Below are 16,004 nucleotides of genomic sequence, written 5' to 3' on the forward strand. Positions count from 1 at the left end.
ATAGTCATTCTGGGCCTCAGGTTACCTTTGTAAGAATCCACTGTAGCCAACTGCAGGAAGGTTCTCCTGCTGGATTTGAAGAAGTAAGATGCTCTGTTGTGAAAGTGCCATTGGCTAGGTCCTGAAGGCAGCTTTCAGGAGCTGAAAGTGGTCCCCTGCTGACAGCCAACGAGAAAACAAGAACCTCAGTCTTCTTAAAACCACAAGCCTCTGAATTCTGCGAACCACATGAATGAGATTGGAAGCGGATTCTGAGCCTCAGATGAGATCCCAGCTCCAGCTGTCACCTTGATTTCAGCCTGGTGAGACCCTGAACAGAGGACCCAGCTACCCAGTACCCAGACTCCGGACCCAAGGAATGTCTCACGCAGCAACAGGGAACTGTTAACAGTATTCGAGCTGCTATTACTGGGCATTGGCCTTGACTCTCAGGAGCGATGACTAGGCTGGTTTTAAGACCTTGCAGTTGGATTAAGTGGATCCTTGTCTTCATTATTTGTACACAAAATTCCTCTCAGACCTGCTTTGCCAAGCTGTTGCCCTGTCTTTCTTAGGAGAAACGAAGCCCTACTACCTTGCAGCCATTCTTCCCTGTGCCACCTCCCTAGTGATCGACAACTAAGTTTAATTCCTGCTCGCAGGTTCCCTCTTGCCATGTTCTGTCTGCACATGATACCACTCCTGCTACTTTATGGCGAGTCTCTTTTCCTGTGGGACCGCATGTGTGTGAACTACACCTATTTATTGTGACGTTTTTGTGTGCATTGTCAAGCCTGCTGGACTGACCTACCTTCAACACCTGCAGCCTGGTCTCATTCAGTGCCCAGAAGCTGGGATTGTTTCCTTCTCACAATGTCCCCTGTAATAAGTTTCCTGGCCCGGTATTCTAGAATTGGGCCAGTTGGGTCCCTCAGGCGAGATAAAATAATCCTAAATCAACCTTAAATTGCTATAAAAATGCCCCAAATTCTTTTAGGAATTTATTTATTAAAGAGTAATGCATTTTTCTTTAAACCACCCAAAATACTAAAAGATTTGGAATCTTCTGAGGTTTCTAATGTTGATAAGAGACATGTAGCAAAATGTTCCACTTGGGTTGCAGGGGCATGGGATTAGAAAAGGTAGACGGCGGTTAAGGAAGACGAAGTGGGGCAGGTTGAGCCAGGGTGCAGCCCAAGGGGAGACAGGAGGAGGGCTGGGAGGCTTTAACCCAGAAACAAGCTTGGTCACAAAACGTCTGAGACTGGTCCTGGTCTTAGCGTAATTTTTATAAGGATGTAAGCTGAGCCACAAGGCATTGCCCTCATGTTCTGCAAATGAACCAAGAACTTCAGTCTATGTAAGGCTGACCCCACGTACTTTTTAGAACCATTAAATTCACTTAAACTGCCCACATTATTTACATTTAATCTTTATTGAGGAAATCTAAACAGAATTACTAGAAATGGGCATCGGCTTCAGCAAGTGCCAAAATAACAGAACAAAACTCTTTACCATGTTCAGATACTTGCCAAAATTTAGAGTAATTAAAATGTAAAAGGCAAGAAGAGTTTCAGACAAGAATAACGTTGACATTTTCAGACGCTCTGCCAAAGCGAAGCTCCTCTCCTGGCACCGAGCAGGCTGGCTTGGATGATCAGCAGTGAGGGATGAGCTGCCAAGGACGGCCTGCCAGGCCCCTCCGCCCCACCTGCCAGCCCCGCTGCAGGCCAGCAGGCAGGCCTCGTCACCACTCGGGTCGGGTCACGAAAAAGATGCTTAGGCGTGAAATGTCATAGCTGTTTCAGTCACTGAAATGCAAGATAGTTCCCGTTTTTCTTCAAAATGGACATACTAGATAAATCTTTCAGGGCACACTCAGAATCAGTTCAAGACCTACATATCATGGTTTAATTTAAGCCCTCTCCTGAAATTTGCTTTTCCCCAGTCTTTCCCCACTACACTCTCCAATACTCCTCACATTCGAGTCACTCCCAAAGGCTCTCAGGGTCCTTACTGGTCACAATTAAAGGTATTAAGGGGCAAGTTAGCATGTGTAGCTCATTAGAAGGTGTTAATTACTTCTAAAAATTTATTTATTTTTGGCGGCGTTGGGTCTTCGTTGCTGCACGCGGGCTTTCTCTAGTTGCGGCGAGCGGGGGCTACTCTTCGTTGTGGTGCGTGGGCTTCTCATTGCTGTGGCTTCTTGTTGCGGAGCACGGGCTCTAGGCACAGGGGCTGCGGTAGTTGTGGCATGCGGGCTCAGTAGTTGTGGCTCGTGGGCTCTAGAGTGCAGGCTCAGTAGTTGTGGCACGGGGTTAGTTGCTCCGTGGCATGTGGCATCTTACGGGACCAGGGCTTGAACCCATGTTCCCTTCATTGGCGGGCGGATTCTTAACCACTGCGCCACCAGGCAAGTCCCGATGTTACTTACTTTTCACGCATTCATTGCCACTGGGCATTAAGCAGTCCCCTGTGGAAAGTGACCAGACATGTCATCTTTGTTATTGTTGCTTAAGCTCTTATTATGGAAGTTTTCAAAATACACAAAAGTAGAATAATACAATGTGTCCCCCATGTACCCATCGCCCAAGTTTAACAGTTATTGATATTTATCAGCAGTTATTAATTTTGTTTCATTATCCCCTTACACTTTCTCTTCCCTCTTGAGATATTTTATGGCAGACAACTTCAGACTGAATGTGTAGTTTTTATATAAAGGAGTTAAGCAGGTTTCAGAGGATTTCAGAGAATGGGTCCCTGGCTGAGCAGCCAGTCTAGCTGGGGGGGTGACGCGGGGGTATCAGCATGAAGGAGGCATGAGCCCAGGGCTAGGGTAGCAAAAAATCGATGGATGTTTTTAAATACATCTTTTCTGAGAAAGAAACAATTGATCTTGACTGCAAACCAAAAAAAATGGTCTTGTTCTTTTAAGGTTTTGTTTCACCTGCAGTATAGGAAGATTGTGCTTACATTCGCTTCAAGATATTTATTTTAGACGTAACATACTTGCAGTTACACTGGGTCTAAACATCCTGTTGTAAGCGCGATGATAGCCCATTGGTTCTCCGTTTTATAGCCTGCTCTTACAGACCACGGACGATGATGTCACAGCTTTTAGAAAATACATTAAAAAGTTTCATCATCGCTTACATTCAGGAAAATCATTATTATGGGTCCAGTCCTCTTTGATTATGTAGTATATTTCCATCTCTTTTCCTTTGGGAAAGTGGCAGTTGAAGCCTTTGGGGCTGTCGTGTTGCTTACGCGAGGCTCCGTCTCCAAATCCGCAGCACGCGTCGTTCAGCGCAGCCCCCCGTCTGCCCTGGAATGTGACTGTAACCCGGCGAAGGCGTCCCTCTCGCGCGGGCGTGCCCGGCAGGGGGGGTGTGTCCAGCGTCCTGTGGGGCTCAGCCCTCGGCGCGGAGGCGTCCTCGCTGCTGTGGCTCGCAGCCCGCCCGCGCCCCCTGGGGGCCGCTGAGGGCGCGGCCGGGGAGCGCCGACCTCCTGCTCCTCGGCGTCCTTAGCCCTCCGGCTCGAGCCGGCCTCTCCCGCGGGCGCGGGTGCCTGACGCTGCGGTCGGGAGGGCCCGGGGCGGGGAGCGGCGGCACGCTGACGTCGTCCGTGGCTCAGGAGCAGATCCACTGGGCTTTGTTGTCAGGTTTCTGTTTCCCTGCATTGTGGTGGCCTCGCCAGCCTAGTAAGGCGAGGCCAGGATTGTGTTGTTAGGGTCTTTTTCGGCTCTGGGAGGGGCACTCGACCCGACCACCGCTGAAGGAGAGGGGAGGAGCGCGCAGGCTTCGGCTTCCGTTAGTACATCCCCGCGCCCAGCCCCACGCTGCGGCCGGAGGAAACGCCCGGGGGGAAGCAGGGAGGACACCGGACGCAGTGCCGCGCCCACAGGCTGCAAAGCTGCATTGGTCTCCTCGGGCGGCCACAGCAAGCAGCACAAACTGGCTTACAACAATAGGATTTATTTTGTTTTTTTGACGAGGGTGGGGAGGGGGGAGGGTAAGCTGGGAACACGGTAGGACTTATGCTCTCACAGTTCTGCAGGCTGGAAGCCTGAAGTCCAGGTGTCAGCAGAGCCACCCTCTTCCCAGCAGCTGCTGGCACGCCGGCAGCCCTTGGCGGCCCTTGCTTCGCGGGTTCACGACTCCAGCCTCTGCCTTCGTGGTCACCTAGCGCTCTCCTTGTGTGTCTCTGGTTTCACAACGCCATCTCCTTGTAAGGACACCAGTCATGTTGCATTAGGGGCCCACCCTCCTCCGGGACGACCTCATCTGGACGGATGACACCTTTTTTCCAAATAAGCGCACATTCTGAGGTACCAGGGGTTAGGACGTCACCGTGTCATTTTGGGGAAACACATTTCACCCGTAAGAAGAGCACGAGGTACCTGTACCGACCTGGGGCGAAGGAGGAGCCAGCGGCCTTGGACTAGGCCCGGCGAGCCGGCAGCACGCGGACTGTCCTGGGCATCAGCCGGCTGAGGACCAGAGGCTCTGCCCGACTGCCCTGGCTGTGCGCATCTAGAGCCACTCACACAGCTCAGGACACTTGCACAACCCCACTGCACCCTCCCACGGAAGAGGGCTGTGCTTGCGTTTCCGGGGCGGGGGGCCGGGGTGGGGGGGACGTGGAGACGCCGCCCTCGAGTGCCGGGGAGCGGGGGGCGGTCCGGACCCTCGCACTGGACGGGCGCGTTCTCAGCGCTCCCCGGGCCGTCCCCACCTCCCGCCACTTCCTTCCACCGGCTGCTGCTTCTCTCCAGGTGCCTCGTTCTCTCACTCACTGACCACGCTGGCCGGTGTTCTACCTTTAGAATACTCTCCTTTGATTTTGCCGTTCGAAACTTTCATGGCTTCTGTACACATAGACAAAAAACACAAGGTCACTTCCTGGTCAAAGGTGCCACCTCCTCCTGGTCGGCAGGCTTAGTAATAAAACATGTTGCAGTGACCATTTTTCTTTAATACATCCTATATGAAACGTGTAGGAAGAACCCGTTCCCCTGCCAGACGCTATAAAAGCAGCAGGGGAGGGGTAGAAAAACATTCCTCAGAGTCAGCCCCTAGGGGTTGAGAATATGGGAGGCTGGATTTTTTTTCTTCCAGTTACATAAAAATCACAGAAATGCCCCATTTCTGCTCAAGTTCATTTGAGATATCACCCCTCTGATTTTTCCTTAGTTTAAAAACTAAAATCTGCAGTTTTTTAAATAGCATAAATAGCAACCTCCCACTCAGAGACAAAATGGAAACCTCTGTACACTGTTCTCTAATCAAAGCATCTTCACCCAGTGGCACAGAGGGAAAAAAAAATCCAAGAAATAAGGTACATCAGGCAAACTATATTTATAAAATCATAAAAATATTATGTAAAAGCATTTTAGTTATATTTGATAATACAACTAATTATCAATAAAATTGCTAAACCACTTGATTTATTGAATACTTTAAAAAAGTTTTCCTTTAAAACAATGAGAAGGTATGGCTGTAGGAAACTGCCCTGCACCTTCCCTTAGTAGAAATCAATAAGGCGGCTTTAGCCATCTGAATGCAGGATCATTTTACAAAGAGGAAGTCTATTTTATAGTTATAAAATTTCACATAGATAAAATTTTTCTTCAGGGCTGTGCTTGTTTGTGATCCATTGCCTGAATTACACCTGTAGCAGCCCAGGGAAAATGACTGATTCACTGACTCATTCCTCTAAAGCTTTATCAGCCATAACCTATTAAAATGTCAAGGAGGCCGGTGGGAACCAGAGGACGATGCCGGATTCTGTTGAACTGAGAGCAGTGCCTTGAGTCTGCTGTCGCAGGTGGAACCAGCAAGGCGCAGATGGCCTCTCTTAGGAATGGGACTCTGGGTCTGAGGAAGGGTGTGGGTGAAGGTAAGATGCTTATCTTGGAATCACAGCTGTTAGATCGCAACCACAGGCTGTCATCTGGAAAGTGAGCGGAGCTGATCTCGGGTGCAGCCTTGTCAGCAGAGATGCAGAGCCTAGTGAGAGCCCGGGCTGAGGTCGCCCTGCTGCTCACACGCTCCGGGACCGGGACTGAGGTGTCCTCACCCCCCAGTCGGTGCTCAGGACCTCCTCCCACCCCAACCCCATTGCCGCTCTTGAAACTAACTTTCAAATGTCACTAACTTGGAAGAGCAGGTGTCCGGTTTGAATTTGTTTTATTGGAAGAGTCAATGGTAGATCGTTAATGTAATCTTTTCATCCACATGTAGCCATTTCAAAGATTAAAACATGGCATAGATGAAACTGATAGTCAAGCAGATACCTTCTTAACTTTAGAAATGAGTTGCTAACCTCCATTGCAAACTTCTCAGGAAACCTACTTGCTTTTTTTTTTTTTTTTTAATGGGTATTAATGTATCATCTTTTTTGAAAAAAAAATATTTATTTATTTATTTTTGGCTGTGTTGGGTCTTCGTTTCTGTGCGAGGGCTTTCTCCAGTTGCGGCAAGGGGGGGCCACTCTTCATCGTGGTGTGCGGGCCTCTCACTATCATGGCCTCTCTTGTTGCGGAGCACAGGCTCCAGACACGCAGACTCAGTAGCTGTGGCTCACGGGCCCAGTTGCTCTGCGGCATGTGGGATCTTCCCAGACCAGGGCTCGAACCTGTGTCCCCTGCATTGGCAGGCAGATTCTCAACCACTGCACCACCAGGGAAGCCCCTACTTGCTTTCTTAACTGCTTAGAGGACTTTAAAGGGAGGCCCTCAAGCACAGCGTTCTCTGCCTGAGTCTGCTGTCCTGGCCTTCAGCATCTGGGTGACACTGTCAGCACCTCCGCCGCCCTTTGTAGCAGCAGCGGTGGCCGTCAGCCTGAATTCACCCCCCGCACACCCATCACCCTCAGAAAGGCTGGGAGCGTGTGTCACTCTAACGCCAGGAAGCACAGGCATCGACAGTCTAGTGGCCTAGTTACATGTCATTTCCATCTAGTTTATCCGTTACTTCTTGGTTTTAAAAGTATGGATACAAACTAAATTACATTTTGGTGATTTTTTTAATGAAACCATCCATTTTCCTTTATCTATTTAACTGTCATTACTACTAAGCAAAACAAAAACAAAAAGCCTGGTACTCGTTACATTTTGTTAGGTCAAACCAAGTTGTTAACAGGGTGAAGAGTCAGTATACAGAATATTCAGTGAAAATCACATGAAGCCACTCTAAAAAATGCCATTGCTTTTATGTGGAATCTAGAAAAAATGGTACAGATGAACTTATTTGCGAAGCAGAAACAGAGACACAGATGTAGAGAACAAACTTGCGGATACCCAGCGGGGCGGCGGGGGCGGGGGGGCGGGTAGGATGAACTGGGAGATTGGGACTGACACATACACACGACTGTATATAAAATAGACAACTAATGAGAACCTGCTGTACAGCACAGGGAACTCTACTCAGTGCTCTGTGGTGACCTAGACGGCAAGGAAATCCAAAATAGAGGGGACATATGGATACGTAGAGCCGATCCACTTTGTTATACGGCAGAAGCTAACACACCATTGTAAAGCAACCGCGCTCCAATAAAAATTTTAGAGAATGTCATGGCTGCCAACCCACGTGTGGTTCGCATTCCTGAGAACAGGTCGCTGGTGAGAGTGGAGGACCAGCCCTCGTTCACCCTGGTGACTTCGACGGTGACTGAGCAGTGGCAAACCTTTCCACTCCTCCCTTCAGCCTCGGGGCGGCCATCCCAAGGGAGGAAGGACCGGGACTGGGGAGGGTCGCGGGGTGGCCTGAGACGCTGCGGTTGGGACAGCACGTTCGAGCTTCCCCACGACGGCCGCCCGTCCCGAAGTGGTGACCGTGAAGGTGGACGGACTCTCCCTGGCGCGCGCGCACGGAGGCCCTCGGCCCTCGTGCTCAACGTCCCCGGGAACGTCCACCTCGTCCGCGTCGCAGGCGCCACGCGCTGCCCCGGGCGCAGGCTGGAGCGGGCGGCACAGGTGCGGGACGGCGGGGAGCTCGCCCTGTGGCCCGGCCCGCGGCTGCCTGCCCTCCCTCCCCAGGGGCACCCCGGCTGTCGTCGGAACTCAGAACAGGACCCTGCCCGTGCGTGACACACCCGAGACAGCCAAAGCCCACGAGGACCGTTAGCTGATTAAATCGTTTGTATTCATCCTGACGATGTCCGCCCCAGAGGCGCTTGCAAAGCAGCTGTGACTGAAGGCGAACGGGCGCGACACGTGCGTCCTCCCTCCGGTTCCTGCAGCCAGGAGCCCAGGCTCATCACATCCCTGCGAGATGAGATTTCTGATCGAGGTGGACCGTCTAAGTAACCTGATGTAGACGGATCGTAGAACTTGGCACCTGGCTCAGAGAGGGTGCGCATGGGAAGCCCAGGGTCTCGGCGGTCTCCCACCCTCCAGCGAGAGGGTAAAGGGGCACAACCCACCAGAGCAGCCTCCCTCCCCTCAGCCGTCCTTCCTCAGCGGTCCATGGCCAGGTCAGAGGGCTGACCTCTACCAGGCGGGGAAGACTTGTCCACCAGGAAGCTGCTGGCCCGTGCACATCCCAGGGGGCTTTCGGACATTGGCCTGCGTTCTAGTTTACGGAATTTTTCCTGTGATTGTGAAATAGCCCTTTCCACATGAAAGCTTGACATATTTATTTATCTGCAGAACTGATACGAAGAACGCCTTGCTGTTTCTGCACACGGTTTGGAAACTATGCTTTCACTAGTGTTGGTTAATATGTTTTGAAGGATCTCAAATTTGAACAGCAAATTACCAGTCCAAACCAACACATTCATTAACTCCAAGCAGAATTAAATCTCAGTTTGTGAGAGTGGTAACATTAGCTTGAAAACAGGATATGCTAAAATTATAAAAATAAAAATAGACTGTTACTTTTACTTGGTTTGTACACATTTTCTTAGAATTACAAAAAGGAATCCATATGATAATTCTCCCTACTAGCAATATACATATGTATGCATATGTAATGCTCTCAAGACAGCTTGGATAGGTTTTTAAATGTTGTATATATTCATATATATGTGTGTGTATGTTATATGTTATTTTCCTAAGCCTGAGCAGGGAATTATTCTTAGGGAATAGGCTGGGACAGGGAAAGAACAAGACGAGCCTGGAAAATCTAGTTTTGTCAGAAAGTAAGGCTGTGTTCAAAGACTAATAAACAGAAGAACACAGGCGCCAGCTTCAAAACAAAGGTCTCCCACTGGCCAGATGGAAACATTTTGAGGATAAATGGTGATCCGTGTTATGCTGTGGCAAAATACACTGTTGGCTCGGAGAACTCGGAAGGCAGATGCTGTGTCTCTGGACTTGCGATTTTAGGGGAAGGGATTGGTTAATATTTGCCACATTTCACAAATTACCACAAAATGGATGGGTTCAGAGACGACTGGCTACTTTATAAGCAGGAAGAAAAGGGAATAGACAATCCAGAAATTCAAAACTTGTAGCATTGAGAGAGGCAGCTGTTACTCAACTGCAAATAATAAAAGATGAAAATAAGAGAAGTACTAAGTTTGCAGCAAGGATTAGACCAAGGATATGGCTGTCAAACCCATGGTTTACATCTCTAGATGGATAAAATGGCACCCAGTAATTTCTTTCATTGGGAAAGAAGGGCTCAGGAAAAACAGACTGAAGGAAGTGGCTCTCTAGAACTCCCCAATGTTAACATTGCACCACAGCGACCTTATCATATTCACTCTCTGCTATCTCTCTCTTTCCCCATAAGTGCACGCACACACACGTATCACTATTGCACTTTCTGTACCCTTTGAGAGAGTAAATTACAGATACGATGCCTGTTATCCCTAATACTTTAGCATTAATCTATGAAAACCCGCAGCTAACATCATACTCATGGTCAAAGACTGAATGCTTTCCCCCTAAGATCAGGAATAAGACCAGCATGTCAGCTCTGCCCCTTCTATTCTGCATCGCCCCGGAAGTTTTAGACAGGGCAACTAAGCAAGTAAAAGAGATAAAAGTCATCCAACTTGGAAAGTAAGACATAGAGTTATCTCTGTTTGCTGATGATATGATCATGTACATGGAAAATCTGAAGGAATCTACTAAAAAACTATGAGAACTAATGAACAAGTTCAGCAAGGTTGAAGGCTACAGGATCAATATACAAAAATCAATTGTATTTTTATCTTAGCAATGAACAAACCAAAATGACATCAAGGAAACAATTTTATTTACAATAGCATCAAAGAGAATAGAGTACTTACGAATAAATTTTTGAAAGGAAGTGAAAACTGCTCTGAGAACTGCAAAACATTGTTGATAGAAACTAAGAAAGACCTCAACAAATGGAAAGACATCCCCATTCATGCACTGGAAGACTTAATGCTTTCAGTGTGGCAGTACTCCCCAAATTGATCTATAGGTTCAATACAAACTCTCTCAAAATATCATCTGTCTTTTTTTAATAAGTTGACAAGCTGATTGCAAAATCCCAGTGGAAATGCAAGAGACCCAGGCAAGCCAAAGCAACTAAAAATAAGACAAAACAAAGTTGGACGATCCATGCTTCCTGACTTCAAAACTTACTAAAAGCTGCAGTGATCAAGACTGTGGTACTGGCATAAGGATAGACATATAGATCAAAGGGATAGAATTGAGAGTTCAGAAATAACCCTCACACGATCAACTGATTTCTGACAATGATAGCAAGACAATTCAGTGGAGAAAGAATCACCTTTTCAAGAAATGGTGCTGGGACGACTGGATATCCACATGTGAAAGAATAAAGTTGTACCTGTTCCTTATAATGTATACAAAAAATTAACTCAAAATTGATCACAGACCTAAATGTAAGAGCTAAAACCATTAAGCTCTTAGAATAAAGCCTAGGAGTACATCTTCACAACCTTGGGTTAGGCAATGAATGGTTTCTTAGATATGACACGAAAAGAAAAGCTGGACTTCATCAAAACTTAAAACTTTTGTGTTTCAAAGGAAAACATCATGAAAGTAATGGGAAAAAATATTTGGAATGTATATACCTGGCAAAGGACTTATGTCCAAAATATATAAAGAACAACTTAACTCAATAATAAAAATACAGGGAGCCCTGGTCTGGGAAGATCACACATGCCGTGGAGCAACTAAGCCCGTGCGCCACAACTACTGAGCCTGCGCTCTAGAGCCCGTGAGCCACAACTACTGAGCCCGTGTGCCACAACTACTGAAGCCTGCGCGCCTAGAGCCCGTGCTCCGCAACGAGAGAAGCCACCACAATGAGAAGCCCACGCACCGCAACGAAGAGTAGCCCCCGCTCGATGCAACTAGAGAAAGCCCACGTGCAGCAATGAAGACCCAAAGCAGCCAATAATAATTAATTAATTAATTAATTAATTAATTAATTTAAAAAAAGAAAAATCACTGTTAAAAAATATTTACAATAATAATAATAAAAATACAAATAGGCAAAGGATCTTAATGCACATTTCTCCAAAGAACATATACAAATGACCAATGAGGATGTGGAGAGATGCTCGACATCATTGACCATTACGGAAATGCAAATCAAAACCACAGTGAGATGCCACTTCACATATACTGTGATGGCTATAATAAAAAGTAGACAATAGCAAGTGTTGACGAGGATGTGGAGAAATTGCCACCCTCATACACTGCTGTAGGAATGTAAAATGGTGGAGCTGCTTTGAAAAAATGTTCCTCAAAATAGTAAACAGTTTAACATAATTACCGTATGACCCAGCAACTGAAATGAAAGCATGTCACACAAAAACCTCTAAATAAATAGCCATAGCAGCCTTCTTCATAACATAATTGTTATATTTTAGATTTCTGCTAATTAGGCTAGCAAGCGTGGCACTTTGGTTTGCTCTTAACTGATTTCTAGGCAGGTAGAGCATTTCTATGTTTATCACTTTTTATTTTGTTTTGTTTTGGTTTTTTTTCTCCATGTCTTTTGCCCAGTCTTTCATTTTATTTCTGTTGAGGTGTCTTTTTCTTATTGATCTGTATGTGAAGCAGATCTTACTAAAAAATGAGCTGCATTTGACATGATGGGTAGGGAGGTCTGAGATTCAGGGATCCACTTCAATACTTGGCCCAGAATTAATGGTGAAAAATCATGAACAAATAAGGATATCTGCTCTCACCACTTCTATTTAACAATTTAAATAGTGGGCACAACTGCCCCCAAAAGTGGTAGCAACCCAAATGTCCAATTTGATGAATGGATAGATATACTGTGGTATATACAGAAATACTGATATCTGCTACAGCACGGATGAGCCCTGAAAACACTATCCTACAAGAAAGAAGCCAGTAACAGAAGGTCACATGTAGAGTTCCATTTATATGAAATGTCCAGAATAAAATCTACAGAGACAAACATCAGTGTTTAAGGCTAGAAGGGAGATTGGGGTGGTGGGGAGAATGAGGAGTGTTTGCTAATGGGTCTCTTCTTGGGGCGATGGAAATGTTCTAAATTAATTCTGATGATGGTTGCACAACTCTGTGACTATACTGAACACCATTTAATTGTTTACATTAAAGGGTAAATTGTATGGTCGTGAATTATATCTTAAGCTGGGTTTTTAAAAAATATGTGTTTATTAAAGTGAAAAATTTTTTAAATACTGAAATTTCCAACCAATTACAGAGTTTAAGATCTGTTGGCATTTCTTTTTTATTTTTACACTGAGGGTAAAAGACTGTGTTCAAAATTACCTGGATTCATTTATTTTTTTCTCTGAAGTTATGATGTTGATTTGAAATACAACAAGGTTAATTTGTTTCTGTTTATATTCAGTTTTAGAGTTGTATCTACATCCTTACTGATGTAATTTTGGTTTTGAATATTTAAAACTTTTATGTTTCCAGAATAAAAACTATACATGTTATACCCAGAAAAGTGTTGCTACTTCTCTTATTCTTTCAACTTTGTTCCCACCCAAGTTCCATGTATCATTATGATCAATATCATTAGTTTCTTGTTATCTTTCCTAAGTTTCTTTTTGGGAGAAGATTTTTGAGAAGCAACCACGTAAAACATGAAGCAGTAAAAACTGAAAACATAATAAAATTGGATGATAGAACTAAAGTAAAATGGATAGACTCGCTTATTAAAGGATAAAAATATCAATTTCGGACTTCCCTGGTGGCACAGTGGTTAAGAATCTGCCTGCCAATGCAGGGGACATGGGTTCAAGCCCTGGTCCGGGAAGATCCCACATGTGGCAGGGAAACTAGGCCCGTGCACCACAACTACTGAGCCTACGCTCTAGAGCCCGCGAGCCACAACTACTGAAGCCCGCGTGCCTAGAGCCGGTGCTCCGCAACAAGAGAAGCCACCGCAACGAGAAGCCCGCACACTGCAACGAAGACCCAACACAGCCAAAAATAAATAAATAAGTAAATAAATAAATTTAAAAAAAATCAATTTAGATTACAAAGCAAAACCTAAAAATAAGCACCGAATAGGACACACACATTAAAAAAGTGACTCAATTTGAAAGTAAAAGAATGGTCAAAGATATATCAAACAAATTCACACAAAAAGAAAATAGAGACCCCAATACTATTATCAGACAAGATCGAATTTATAGAAAAAAACATTAAACTAGACAAAGAAGGTGACGTTACAATGATAAAAGGGTCCCCTGAAAATGTATGCACATTGGCCCAGCAATTCCGCCTTTATTTAAGATGTATGTAAGGTTATGACTGTGTTATTGTATAATAGCAAAAGGCTAAATATAGTCCGCTACCCCCAACTTTTGTCATTAGGACTGGTTGAATGAATTGTAGTGTGGAATACTGTGTAGCTCTGGAAGATGATGCCCTGCTAAGTGACAGCCTCCAGGATGTACTGTTAAGTGAAAAACGCAGGACACAGGACAGTGTGTGCAGCTCGCTCGCTCCTGTCTGCGGTCGTGGTCTGTGCCTGGACGGCTCGGGGTGGGCTGTGGGGTGTCTGTCATTGCTCTGCGGAGGAGGAATGGGGAACGGAGCTCGAGGGGAGGAGGTGTTTAAAATGGGGGTTTTCTTTCAAATATTGAAATAGGGTAAGAAAATGCAAATGAGCTAAGAAAGTATACAGGTATACCCGTAAATAAGAAGGCATATACCTTCTTACTGTATTTGAATTCTACCGTATATGCATGTATTACCTTTTCAATTAAAAAGAACCCATTTTAAAAGGCTTAGGGCTTCCCTGGTGGTGCAGTGGTTGAGAATCTGCCTGCCAATGCAGGGGACACGGGTTCGAGCCCTGGTCTGGGAAGATCCCACATGCCACGGAGCAACTGGGCCCGTGAGCCACAACTACTGAGCCTGCGCGTCTGGAGCCTGTGCTCTGCAAAAAGAGAGGCCGCGATAGTGAGAGGCCCGTGCACTGCGATGAAGAGTGGCCCCCGCTCACCGCAACTGGAGAAAGCCCTCGCACAGAAACGAAGACCCAACACAGCCAAAAGTAAATAAATAAATTAAAAAAAGATGTCATTAAAAAAAAAAAAAAGGCTTAAAAGATGAAAATCCCTTCCAGACCCAAAATTCTATTATATCATCATTATGCATTACACCGTTCAGTAGAGAATCTTCAGGAATCCACTGTGAATTGAGGTATGACCATTAGAAAATGGTTGTTCATGTGATTTGAGACTTAGGTACTGCTGTGCATTTTGTAAACCACGTGTTTAATTTTGTCGCCAGAGGTTTGGATATCAGAATGTACCATAGGGTAAGTCTGGTTATTTCTTTCCAAGATGAAGTGGATTGTCTGCAAAGGCCAGCATCTTGAAGCCCGTGGGAAAGTTTTAGAGGAACGCCCCCTTCCTCAACGCAGAGAAGGCATCGAGGTGGAGTAGAAAGTCCCTTGCTGTTTGTTTCAGGCTGTTTGAATCCTGGCTGACCGCTTCCTTTCCGTGTGATCGTGAGCAATTCACCTTGTCTCCTGCAATCTAAGATTCCTCCTACGGAATAGGGGGCGGTTACTTCTGCCCCACTGGTCTCCTGGGGGGTTGCAGGGAACCAGTGAGGGATGGATAAGGAGAGACTGATCACGTCTAAGGGGTTATTTATCACGTCACTACTCAGCACGTGTAGGTCACATTGAAAACACCCCCAAAAAGGAATAGCCCGATACTCAGCTGTCAGCTTTCTGGAGTCAGGAAGATAGCCACCGTGGCCCGGCTGGCTCAGAACATGTGGGGACAGCTGCTCACTGACGTGTGTAAGCTGAAACTGTCCTGACACGTGCGAGGCGACTTCAGGGCCATGGAGCAGAAATACTCAGGCTAAGATCAGAGGAACAGAAAGGACGGTGACCTCAGAGACTCACAGCTGTCGTGGCAAACCTCCCACGCCATCTTGCTTTGGGGAAATTGCCATTTCAAAGGCGGGTAAAGACGAGTGGGGATCAAAAGGCAATGTTAATAACTCAGAACCCAGATTAACGGCCGGGAGGGCCCTTTCCACATGTGAGCCCAAAGGAGAGGAATGAAGGGAAGTTTTCCTCCATCAGGTAAGGGCTGTGGGTGGATCAGAGCCGTCCCGGCTGGTTCCCGAGGGCCTCGCTCAGAGGCAGGAAGGGGGACACATGTGTGACTTCCCGTGCAGTTGGCAGGCGGGCACTCACACACACACCCGTGTCTCCAAAGAGGACCCAAAGCTGTTATGCATTACCGAGGTATTAGTATGGCAAAAGGTATTGCTTAATAATTCAGCACATGCATTAAGAATTGTCTAAAAGTCATTTATTGGAAAGAAAAAGCCCATTTTCAAGCGGTAATTTTATTACCATTTTATGCCGAAGGTTATCATTTGTCTTTTTAATATTTTCTTTTATATCCGATTTAATATTTTTATGAGACAACTTGAATAATAAATCATAAGATATGTCTTAATTATTTTTGACCTTTCTGAGTTTTCTCACTTCTCTGCTGTTCCTATAACAGAATTTCATCAGCAACAAGAAATTAAACAGGTTTAAAAGGAGATGTTTCTTGTGTGATGCAGGCTCAGGAAGACTTACTAGAAA

Source organism: Balaenoptera borealis, assembly GCF_965194805.1.
Source record: "Balaenoptera borealis genome assembly, chromosome: 9".
NCBI lineage: Eukaryota > Metazoa > Chordata > Mammalia > Artiodactyla > Balaenopteridae > Balaenoptera > Balaenoptera borealis.